Here is a 13,114-nt window from a genome sequence, read left to right on the forward strand (position 1 = left end):
CTTGAGTCTAAAATACTTTTTCATTGAAGCCGAAATTTTAAAATAACTTCCCCTCTTAGTCTGATTTCGTCCTTTCTTACAACGTTGGTCATTTTTGGGCTTATGCCAGCTAACCTCTCCCTCTATTTCTAATTTCCTGTACTCAGATCTCTACAATACTTTGCGAAAATAGTAATATCGATGATATTTGCCGATTGGCATGATTGCCGAGTTGAAATTAACGAGTGGCTGACAACCAGTATCTTTAGTTAATTAAGGGAAAAAATCAAGGTCACGTGACTGGGACTTGTGACATCACCAGATGAAAGCCATACACAAGTATTACTCAAAACTATGGTTGGAGCTAGGATATCCAGGATTAGGGTTTAGATCTAGGGTTAAGGTTAAGTTCTGGTCCCTAGGGTGATGTACGAGTGAGGGCTATGGTTTGGACGAGGGTAAGTCACGTGACAGACACTCCCACCCAACTTTGACACTATTGGATAAATGCCTGTTGTCCTTTGGCTACCTTGAGTCTAAAATACTTTTTCATTGAAGCCGAAATTTTAAAATAACTTCCCCTCTTACTCTGATTTCGTCCTTTCTTACAACGTTGGTCATTTTTGGGCTCATGCCAGCTAACCTCCCCGTCTAGTTCTAATTTCCTGTACTCAGATCTCGACAATACTTTGCAAAAGTACTAATATCGATGATATTTGCCGATTGGCATGGTTTCCGAGTTGAAATTAACGAGTGGCTAACAACCAGTATCTTTAGTTAATTAAGTGAAAAAGATTAAGGTCACGTGACTGGGACTTGTGACACCACCAGATGAAAGCCATACACAAGCATTACTCAAAACTATGGTTGGAGCTAGGATATCCAGGATTAGCGTTTAGATCTAGGGTTAAGGTTAAGTTCTGGTCCCTAGGGTGATGTACGTGTGAGGACTGTGGTTTGGACGAGGGTAAGTCACGTGACAGACCTTCCTACCCAACTTTGACACTATTGGATAAATACCTGTTCTCCTTTAGCTATCTTGAGTCTAAAATACTTTTTCATTGAAGCCGAAATTTCAAAATAACTTCCCCTCTTACTCTGATTTCGTCCTTTCTTACAACCTTGGTCATTTTTTGGCTCATGCCAGCTAACCTCCCCTTCTAGTTGTAATTTCCTGTACTCAGATCTCTACAATACTTTGCAAAAATGCTAATATCGACGATATTTGCCGATTGGCATGGTTTTTGAGTTGAAATTAACAAGTGGCTGACAACCAGTATCTTTAGTTAATTAAGGGAAAAAATCAAGGTCACGTGACTGAGACTTGTGACATCACCAGATGAAAGCCAGACACAAGCATTACTCGAAACTATGGTTGGAGCCAGGATATCCAGAATTAGGGTTTAGATCTAGGGTTAAGGTTAAGTTCTGGTCCCTAGGGTGATGTACGTGTGAGGACTGTGGTTTGGACGAGGGTAAGTGACGTGACAGACACTCCCACCCAACTTTGACACTATTGGATAAATACCTGTTGTCCTTTAGCTATCTTGAGTCTAAAATACTTTTTCATTGAAGCCGAAATTTCAAAATAACTTCTCCTCTTACTCTGATTTCGTCCTTTCTTACAACCTTGGTCATTTTTTGGCTCATGCCAGCTAACCTCCCCCTCTAGTTGTAATTTCCTGTACTCAGATCTCTACAATACTTTGCAAAAATGCTAATATCGACGATATTTGCCGATTGGCATGGTTTTTGAGTTGAAATTAACAAGTGGCTGACAACCAGTATCTTTAGTTAATTAAGGGAAAAAATCAAGGTCACGTGACTGGGACTTGTGACATCACCAGATGAAAGCCATACACAAGCATTACTCAAAACTCTGGTTGGAGCTAGGAGATCCAGGATTAGGGTTTAGATCTAGGGTTAAGGTTAAGTTCTGGTCCCTAGGGTGATGTACGTGTGAGAACTATGGTTTGGACGAGGGTCAGTCACGTGACAGACACTCCAACCCAACTTTGACACTATTGGATAAATGCCTTTTCTCTTTTGGCTATCTTGAGTCTAAAATACTTTTTCATTTAAGCCGAAATTTCAAAATAACTTCCCCTCTTACTCTGATTTCGTCCTTTCTTACAACGTTGGTCATTTTTGGGCTCATGCCAGCTAACCTCCCCATCTAGTTCTAATTTCTTGTTCTCAGATCTCGACAATACTTTGCAAAAATACTAATATCGATGATATTTGCCGATTGGCATGGTTTCCGAGTTGAAATTAACGAGTTTGCTGACAACCAGTATGTTTAGTTAATTAAGGGAAAAAATCAAGGTCACGTGACATGGACTTGTGACATCACCAGAAAAAAGCCATACACAAGCATTACTCAAAACTATGGTTGGAGCTAGGATATCCAGGATTAGGGTTTAGATCTAGGGTTAAGGTTAAGTTCTGGTCCCTAGGGTGATGAACGTGTGAGGGCTATGGTTTGGACGAGGATAAGTCACGTGACAGACACTCCCACCCAACTTTTCCACTATTGGATAAATGCCTGTTGTCCTTTGGCTATCTTGAGTCTAAAATACTTTTTTTTCATTGAAGCCAAAATCTCGAAATAACTTCCCCTCTTACTCTGATTTCATCCTTTCTTACACCGTTGGTCATTTTTGGGCTCATGCCAGCTAACCTCCCCCTCTATTTCTAATTTCCTGTACTCAGATCTCTACAATACTTTGCAAAAATACTAATATCGATGATATTTGCCGATTGGCATGGTTTCCGAGTTGAAATTAACGAGTGGCTGACAACCAGTATCTTTAGTTAATTAAGGGTAAAAATCTAGGTCACGTGACTGGGACTTGTGACATCACCAGATGAAAGCCATACACAAGCATTACTCAAAACTATGGTTGGAGCTAGGATATCCAGGATTAGGGTTTACATCTAGCGTTAAGGTTAAGTTCTGGTCCCTAGGTTAATGTACGTGTGAGGGCTATGGTTTGGACGAGGGTAAGTCACGTGACAGACACTCCCACCCAACTTTGACACTATTGGATAAATGCCTGTTGTCCTTTGGCTATCTTGAGTCAAAAATACTTTTTCATTGAAGCCGAAATTTCAAAATAACTTCCCCTCTTACTCTGATTTCGTCCTTTCTTACAACGTTGGTCATTTTTGGGCTGATGCCAGCTAACCTCCCCCTCTAGTTCAAATTTCCTGTACTCAGATCTCGACAATACTTTGCAAAAGTACTAATATCGATGACATTTGCCGATTGGCATGGTTTCCGAGTTGAAATTAACGATTGGCTGACAACCAGTATCTTTAGTTAATTAAGTGAAAAAAATTAAGGTCACGTGACTGGGACTTGTGACATCACCAGATGAAAGCCATACACAAGCATTACTCAAAACTATGGTTGAAGGTAAGATATCCAGGATTAGCGTTTAGATCTAGGGTTAAGGTTAAGTTCTGGTCCCTAGGGTGATGTACGTGTGAGAACTATGGTTTGGACGACGGTCAGTCACGTGACAGACACTCCCATCCAACTTTGACACTATTGGATAAATGCCTGTTGTCCTTTGGCTATCTTGAGTCTAAAATACTTTTTCATTGAAGCCGAAATTCCTAAATAACTTCCCCTCTTACTCTGATTTGGTCCTTTCTTACAACGTTGGTCATTTTTGGGCTCATGCCAGCTAACCTCCCCCTCTAGTTCTAATTTCCTGTACTCAGATCTCGACAATACTTTGCAAAAGTACTAATATCGATGATATTTGCCGATTGGCATGGTTTCCGAGTTGAAATTAACGAGTGGCTAACAACCAGTATCTTTAGTTAATTAAGGGAAAAAATCTAGGTCACTTGAATGGGAGTTGTGACATCACCAGATGAAAGCCATACACAAGCATTACTCAAAACTATGGTTGGAGCTAGGATATCCAGGATTAGGGTTTAGATCTAGGGTTAACGTTAAGTTCTGGTCCCTAGGTTAATGTACGTGTGAAGGCTATGGTTTGGACGAGGGTAGTCACGTGACAGACACTCCCATCCAACTTTGACACTATTGGATAAATGCCTGTTGTCCTTTGGCTACCTTAAGTCTAAAATACTTTTTCATTGAAGCCGAAATTTTAAAATAACTTCCCCTCTTACTCTGATTTCGTCCTTTCTTACAACGTTGGTCATTTTTGGGCTCATGCCAGCTAACCTCCCCGTCTAGTTCTAATTTCCTGTACTCAGATCTCGACAATACTTTGCAAAAGTACTAATATCGATGATATTTGCCGATTGGCATGGTTTCCGAGTTGAAATTAACGAGTGGCTAACAACCAGTATCTTTAGTTAATTAAGTGAAAAAGATTAAGGTCACGTGACTGGGACTTGTGACACCACCAGATGAAAGCCATACACAAGCATTACTCAAAACTATGGTTGGAGCAAGGATATCCAGGATTAGCGTTTAGATCTAGGGTTAAGGTTAAGTTCTGGTCCCTAGGGTGATGTACGTGTGAGAACTATGGTTTGGACGAGGGTCAGTCACGTGACAGACACTCCCACCCAACTTTGACACTATTGGATAAATGCCTGTTGTCCTTTGGCTATCTTGAGTCTAAAATACTTTTTCATTGAAGCCAAAATTTAAAAATAACTTCCCCTCTTACTCTGATTTCGTCCTTTCTTACAACGTTGGTCATTTTTGGGCTCATGCCAGCTAACCTCCCCTTCTATTTCTTATTTCCTGTACTCAGATCTCTACAATACTTTGCAAAAATACTAATATCGATGATATTTGCCGATATGCATGGTTTCCGAGTTGAAATTAACGAGTGGCTGACAACCAGTATCTTTAGTTAATTAAGGGAAAAAATCTAGGTCACGTCACTGGGACTTGTGACATCACCAGATGAAAGCCATACACAAGCATTACTCAAAACTATGGTTGGAGCAAGGATATCCAGGATTAGGGTTTAGATCTAGGGTTAAGGTTAAGTTCTGGTCCCTAGGTTAATGTACGTGTGACGGCTATGGTTTGAACGAGGGTAAGTCACGTGACAGACACTCCAACCCAACTTTGACACTATTGGATAAATGCCTTTTGCGTTTTGGCTATCTTGAGTCTAAAATACTTTTTCATTTAAGCCGAAATTTCAAAATAACTTCCCCTCTTACTCTGATTTCGTCCTTTCTTACAACGTTGGTCATTTTTGGGCTCATGCCAGCTAACCTCCCCATCTAGTTCTAATTTCTTGTTCTCAGATCTCGACAATACTTTGCAAAAATACTAATATCGATGATATTTGGCGATTGGCATGGTTTGCGAGTTGAAATTAACGAGTGGCTGACAACCAGTATCTTTAGTTAATTAAGGGAAAAAATCAAGGTCACGTGACTCGGACTTGTGACATCACCAGATGAAAGCCATACACAAGCATTACTCAAAACTATGGTTGGAGCTAGGAGATCCAGGATTAGGGTTTAGATCTAGGGTTAAGGTTAAGTTCTGGTCCCTAGGGTGATGTACGAGTGAGGGCTATGGTTTGGACGAGGGTAAGTCACGTGACAGAAACTCCCACCCAACTTTGACACTATTGGATAAATGCCTGTTGTCCTTTGGCTATCTTGAGCCTAAAATACTTTTTCATTTAAGCCAAAATTTCAAAATACCTTCCCCTCTTACTCTGATTTCGTCCTTTCTTACAACGTTGGTCATTTTTGGGCTCATGCCAGCTAACCTCACCCTCTAGTTCTAATTTCCTGTACTCAGATCTCGACAATACTTTGCAAAAATACTAATATCGATGATATTTGCCGATTGGCATGGTTTCTGAGTTGAAATTAACGAGTGGCTGACAACCAGTATCTTTAGTTAATTAAGGAAAAAAATCAAGGTCACGTGACTGGGACTTGTGACATCACCAGATGAAAGCCATACACAAGCATTACTCAAAACTATGGTTGGAGCTAGGATATCAAGGATTAACGTTTAGATCTAGGGTTAACGTTAAGTTCTCGTCTCTAGGCTGATGTACGAGTGAGGGCTATGGTTTGGACGAGGGTAAGTCACGTGACAGAAACTCCCACCCAACTTTGACACTATTGGATAAATGCCTGTTGTCCTTTGGCTATCTTGAGTCTAAAATACTTTTTCATTTAAGCCGAAATTTCAAAATAACTTCCCCTCTTACTCTGATTTCGTCCTTTCTTCCAACGTTGGTCATTTTTGGGCTCATCCCAGCTAACATCCCCCTCTAGTTCTAATTTCCTGTACTCAGATCTCGACAATACTTTGCAAAAATACTAATATCGATGATATTTGCCGATTGGCATGGTTTCCGAGTTGAAATTAACGAGTGGCTGACAACCAGTATCTTTAGTTAATTAAGGGAAAAAATCAAGGTCACGTGACTGGCACTTGTGACATCACCAGATGAACGCCATACACAAGCATTACTCAAAACTATGGTTGGAGCAAGGATATCCAGGATTAGGGTTTAGATCTAGGGTTAAGGTTAAGTTCTGGTCCCTACGGTGATGAACGTGTGAGGGCTATGGTTTGGACGAGGATAAGTTACGTGACAGACACTCCCACCCAACTTTGACACTATTGGATAAATGCCTGTTGTCCTTTGGCTATCTTGAGTCTAAAATACTTTTTCATTAAGGCCAAAATTTGAAAATAACTTACCCTCTTACTCTGATGTCGTCCTTTCTTACAACGTTGGTCATTTTTGGGCTTATGCCAGCTAACCTCTCCCTCTATTTCTAATTTCCTGTACTCAGATCTCTACAATACTTTGCAAAAATACTAATATCGATGATATTTGCCGATTGGCATGATTGCCGAGTTGAAATTAACGAGTGGCTGACAACCAGTATCTTTAGTTAATTAAGGGAAAAACTCAAGGTCACGTGACTGGGACTTGTGACATCACCAGATGAAAGCCATACACAAGCATTACTCAAAACTATGGTTGGAGCTAGGATATCCAGGATTAGCGTTTAGATCTAGGGTTAAGGTTAAGTTCTTGTCCCTAGGGTGATGAACGTGTGAGGGCTATGGTTTGGACGAGGATAAGTTACGTGACAGACACTCCCACCCAACTTTGACACTATTGGATAAATGACTGTTGTCCTATGGCTATCTTGAGTCTAAAATACTTTTTCATTGAAGCCGAAATTTCAAAATAACTTCCCCTCTTACTCTGATTTCGTCCTTTCTTACAACGTTGGTCATTTTTGGGCTCATGCCAGCTAACCTCCCCCTCTAGTTCTAATTTCCTGTACTCAGATCTCGACAAAACTTTGCAAAAATACTAATATCGATGATATTTGCCGATTGGCATGGTTTCCGAGTTGAAATTAACGAGTGGCTGACAACCAGTATCTTTAGTTAATTAAGGGAAAAAATCTAGGTCACGTGACTGGGACTTGTGACATCACCAGATGAAAGCCATACACAAGCATTACTCAAAACTATGGTTGGAGCTAGGATATCCAGGATTAGGGTTTACATCTAGGGTTAAGGTTAAGTTCTGGTCCCTAGGTTAATGTACGTGTGAGGGCTATGGTTTGGACGAGGGTAAGTCACGTGACAGACACTCCCACCCAACTTTGACACTATTGGATAAATGCCTGTTGTCCTTTGGCTATCTTGAGTCTAAAATACTTTTTCATTGAAGCCGAAATTTCAAAATAACTTCCCCTCTTACTCTGATTTCGTCCTTTCTTACAACGTTGGTCATTTTTGGGCTCATGCCAGCTAACCTCCCCGTCTAGTTCTAATTTCCTGTACTCAGATCTCGACAATACTTTGCAAAAGTACTAATATCGATGATATTTGCCGATTGGCATGGTTTCCGAGTTGAAATTAACGAGTGGCTAACAACCAGTATCTTTAGTTAATTAAGTGAAAAAGATTAAGGTCACGTGACTGGGACTTGTGACACCACCAGATGAAAGCCATACACAAGCATTACTCAAAACTATGGTTGGAGCTAGGATATCCAGGATTAGCGTTTAGATCTAGGGTTAAGGTTAAGTTCTGGTCCCTAGGGTGATGTACGTGTGAGGACTGTGGTTTGGACGAGGGTAAGTCACGTGACAGACCTTCCTACCCAACTTTGACACTATTGGATAAATACCTGTTCTCCTTTAGCTATCTTGAGTCTAAAATACTTTTTCATTGAAGCCGAAATTTCAAAATCACTTCTCCTCTTACTCTGATTTCGTCCTTTTTTACAACCTTGGTCATTTTTTGGCTCATGCCAGCTAACCTCCCCCTCTAGTTGTAATTTCCTGTACTCAGATCTCTACAATACTTTGCAAAAATGCTAATATCGACGATATTTGCCGATTGGCATGGTTTTTGAGTTGAAATTAACAAGTGGCTGACAACCAGTATCTTTAGTTAATTAAGGGAAAAAATCAAGGTCACGTGACTCAGACTTGTGACATCACCAGATGAAAGCCATACACAAGCATTACTCGAAACTATGGTTGGAGCCAGGATATCCAGAATTAGGGTTTAGATCTAGGGTTAAGGTTAAGTTCTGGTCCCTAGGGTGATGTACGTGTGAGGACTGTGGTTTGGACGAGGGTAAGTCACGTGACAGACACTCCCACCCAACTTTGACACTATTGGATAAATACCTGTTGTCCTTTAGCTATCTTGAGTCTAAAATACTTTTTCATTGAAGCCGAAATTTGAAAATAACTTCTCCTCTTACTCTGATTTCGTCCTTTCTTACAACCTTGGTCATTTTTTGGCTCATGCCAGCTAACCTCCCCCTCTAGTTGTAATTTCCTGTACTCAGATCTCTACAATACTTTGCAAAAATGCTAATATCGACGATATTTGCCGATTGGCATGGTTTTTGAGTTGAAATTAACAAGTGGCTGACAACCAGTATCTTTAGTTAATTAAGGGAAAAAATCAAGGTCACGTGACTGGGACTTGTGACATCACCAGATGAAAGCCATACACAAGCATTACTCAAAACTCTGGTTGGAGCTAGGAGATCCAGGATTAGGGTTTAGATCTAGGGTTAAGGTTAAGTTCTGGTCCCTAGGGTGATGTACGAGTGAGGGCTATGGTTTGGACGAGGGTAAGTCACGTGACAGAAACTCCCACCCAACTTTGACACTATTGGATAAATGCCTGTTGTCCTTTGGCTATCTTGAGTCTAAAATACTTTTTCATTTAAGCCGAAATTTTAAAATAACTTCCCCTCTTACTCTGACTTCGTCCTTTCTTACAACGTTGGTCATTTTTGGGCTCATCCCAGCTAACATCCCCCTCTAGTTCTAATTTCCTGTACTCAGATCTCGACAATACTTTGCAAAAATACTAATATCGATGATATTTGCCGATTGGCATGGTTTCCGAGTTGAAATTAACGAGTGGCTGACAACCAGTATCTTTAGTTAATTAAGGGAAAAAATCAAGGTCACGTGACGGGCACTTGTGACATCACCAGATGAAAGCCATACACAAGCATTACTCAAAACTATGGTTGGAGCTAGGATATCCAGGATTAGGGTTTAGATCTAGGGTTAAGGTTAAGTTCTGGTCCCTACGGTGATGAACGTGTGAGGGCTATGGTTTGGACGAGGATAAGTTACGTGACAGACACTCCTACCCAACTTTGACACTATTGGATAAATGCCTGTTGTCCTTTGGCCATCTTGAGTCTAAAATACTTTTTCATTGAAGCCAAAATTTTAAAATAACTTCCCCTCTTACTCTGATTTCGTCCTTTCTTACAACGTTGGTCATTTTTGGGCTCATGCCAGCTAACCTCCCCTTCTATTTCTTATTTCCTGTACTCAGATCTCTACAATACTTTGCAAAAATACTAATATTGATGATATTTGCCGATTGGCATGGTTTCCGAGTTGAAATTAACGAGTGGCTGACAACCAGTATCTTTAGTTAATTAAGGGAAAAAATCTAGGTCACGTCACTGGGACTTGTGACATCACCAGATGAAAGCCATACACAAGCATTACTCAAAACTATGGTTGAAGCTAGGATACCCAGGATTAGCGTTTAGATCTAGGGTTAAGGTTAAGTTCTGGTCCCTAGGGTGATGTACGTGTGAGAACTATGGTTTGGACGAGGGTCAGTCACGTGACAGTCACTCCCACCCAACTTTGACACTATTGGATAAATGCCTGTTGTCCTTTGGCTATCTTGAGTCTAAAATACTTTTTCATTGAAGCCAAAATTTTAAAATAACTTCCCCTCTTACTGTGATTTCGTCCTTTCTTACAACGTTGGTCATTTTTGGGCTCATGCCAGCTAACCTCCCCTTCTATTTCTTATTTCCTGTACTCAGATCTCTACAATACTTTGCAAAAATACTAATATCGATGATATTTGCCGATTGGCATGGTTTCCGAGTTGAAATTAACGAGTGGCTGACAACCAGTATCTTTAGTTAATTAAGGGAAAAAATCTAGGTCACGTCACTGGGACTTGTGACATCACCAGATGAAAGCCATACACAAGCATTACTCAAAACTATGGTTGGAGCTAGGATATCCAGGATTAGGGTTTAGATCTAGGGTTAAGGTTAAGTTCTGGTCCCTAGGTTAATGTACGTGTGACGGCTATGGTTTGAACGAGGGTAAGTCACGTGACAGACACTCCAACCCAACTTTGACACTATTGGATAAATGCCTTTTGTCTTTTGGCTATCTTGAGTCTAAAATACTTTTTCATTTAAGCCGAAATTTCAAAATAACTTCCCCTCTTACTCTGATTTCGTCCTTTCTTACAACGTTGGTCATTTTTGGGCTCATGCCAGCTAACCTCCCCATCTAGTTCTAATTTCTTGTTCTCAGATCTCGACAATACTTTGCAAAAATACTAATATCGATGATATTTGGCGATTGGCATGGTTTCCGAGTTGAAATTAACGAGTGGCTGACAACCAGTATCTTTAGTTAATTAAGGGAAAAAATCTAGGTCACGTGACTGGGACTTGTGACATCACCAGATGAAAGCCATACACAAGCATTACTCAAAACTATGGTCGGAGCTAGGATATCCAGGATTAGGGTTTAGATCTAGGGTTAAGGTTAAGTTCTAATCCCTAGGGTGATAAACGTGTGAAGGCTATGGTTTGGACGAGGATAAGTCACGTGAAAGACACTCCCACCCAACTTTGACACTAATTGATAAATGCCTGTTGTCCCTTGGCTATCTTGAGTCTAAAATACTTTTTCATTGAAGCCGAAATTTCAAAATAACTTCCCCTCTTACTCTGATTTCATCCTTTCTTACACCGTTGGTCATTTTTGGGCTCATGACAGCTAACCTCCCCCTCTAGTTCTAATTTCTTGTACTCAGATCTCTACAATCATCATCATCAGCATTTGGTCCTTTTCCCTTTAAAGGAAATGGGGCCTTTGATCTCTACAATACTTTGCAAAAATACTAATATTGATGATATTTGCTGATTGGCATGGTTTCCGAGTTGAAATTAACGAGTGGCTGACAACCAGTATCTTTAGTTAATTAAGGGAAAAAATCTAGGTCACGTCACTGGGACTTGTGACATCACCAGATGAAAGCCATACACAAGCATTACTCAAAACTATGGTTGGAGCTAGGATATCCAGGATTAGCGTTTAGATCTAGGGTTAAGGTTAAGTTCTGGTCCCTAGGGTGATGTACGTGTGAGGGCTATGATTTGGATGAGGGTAAGTCACGTGACAGACACTCCCACCCAACTTTGACACTATTGGATAAATGCCTGTTGTCCTTTGGCTATCTTGAGTCTAAAATACTTTTTCATTGAAGCCGAAATTTCAAAATAACTTCCCCTCTTACTCTGATTTCGTCCTTTCTTACAACGTTGGTCATTTCTGGGCTCATGCCAGCTAACCTCCCCCTCTAGTTCTAATTTCCTGTACTCAGATCTGGACAATACTTTGCAAAAATACTAATATCGATGATATTTGCCGATTGGCATGGTTTCCGAGTTGAAATTAACGAGTGGCTAACAACCAGTATCTTTAGTTAATTAAGGGAAAAAATCAAGGTCACGTGACTGGGACTTGTGATATCACCAGATGAAAGCCATACACAAGCATTACTCAAAACTATGGTTGGAGCTAGGATATCCAGGATTAGGGTTTAGATCTAGGGTTAAGGTTAAGTTCTGGTCCCTAGGTTAATGTACGTGTGAGGGCTATGGTTTGAACGAGGGTAAGTCACGTGACAGACACTCCAACCCAACTTTGACACTATTGGATAAATGCCTTTTGTCTTTTGGCTATCTTGAGTCTAAAATACTTTTTCATTAAAGCCGAAATTTCAAAATAACTTCCCCTCTTACTCTGATTTCGTCCTTTCTTACAATGTTTGTCATTTTTGGGCTCATGCCAGCTAACCTTCTCCTCTAGTTCTAATTTCTTGTTCTCAGATCTCGACAATCATCATCATCAGCATTTGGTCCTTTTCCCTTTAAGGGAAATGGGGCCTTTGATCTCTACAATAGTTTGCAAAAATACTAATATTAATGATATTTGCTGATTGGCATGGTTTCCGAGTTGAAATTAACGAGTGGCTGACAACCAGTATCTTTAGTTAATTAAGGGAAAAAATCTAGGTCACGTGACTGGGACTTGTGACATCACCAGATGAAAGCCATACACAAGCATTACTCAAAACTATGGTTGGAGCTAGGATATCCAGGATTACGGTTTAGTTCTAGGGTTAAGGTTAAGTTCTGGTCCCTAGGGTGATGAACGTGTGAGGGCTTTGGTTTGGACGAGGATAAGTCACGTGACAGACACTCCCACCCAACTTTGACACTATTGGATAAATGCCTGTTGTCCCTTGGCTATCTTGAGTCTAAAATACTTTTTCATTGAAGCCGAAATTTCAAAATAACTTCCCCTCTTACTCTGATTTCATCCTTTCTTACACCGTTGGTCATTTTTGGGCTCATGCCAGCTAACCTTCCCCTCTAGTTCTAATTTCCTGTACTCAGATCTCTACAATCATCATCATCAGCATTTGGTCCTTTTCCCTTTAAGGGAAATGGGGCCTTTGATCTCTACAATACTTTGCAAAAATACTAATATTGATGATATTTGCTGATTGGCATGGTTTCCGAGTTGAAATTAA

The sequence above is a fragment of the Pavona decussata genome, unplaced genomic scaffold (genome assembly GCF_977016875.1).
Source record: "Pavona decussata unplaced genomic scaffold, jaPavDecu1.1 SCAFFOLD_96, whole genome shotgun sequence".
Classification (NCBI taxonomy): domain Eukaryota; kingdom Metazoa; phylum Cnidaria; class Anthozoa; order Scleractinia; family Agariciidae; genus Pavona; species Pavona decussata.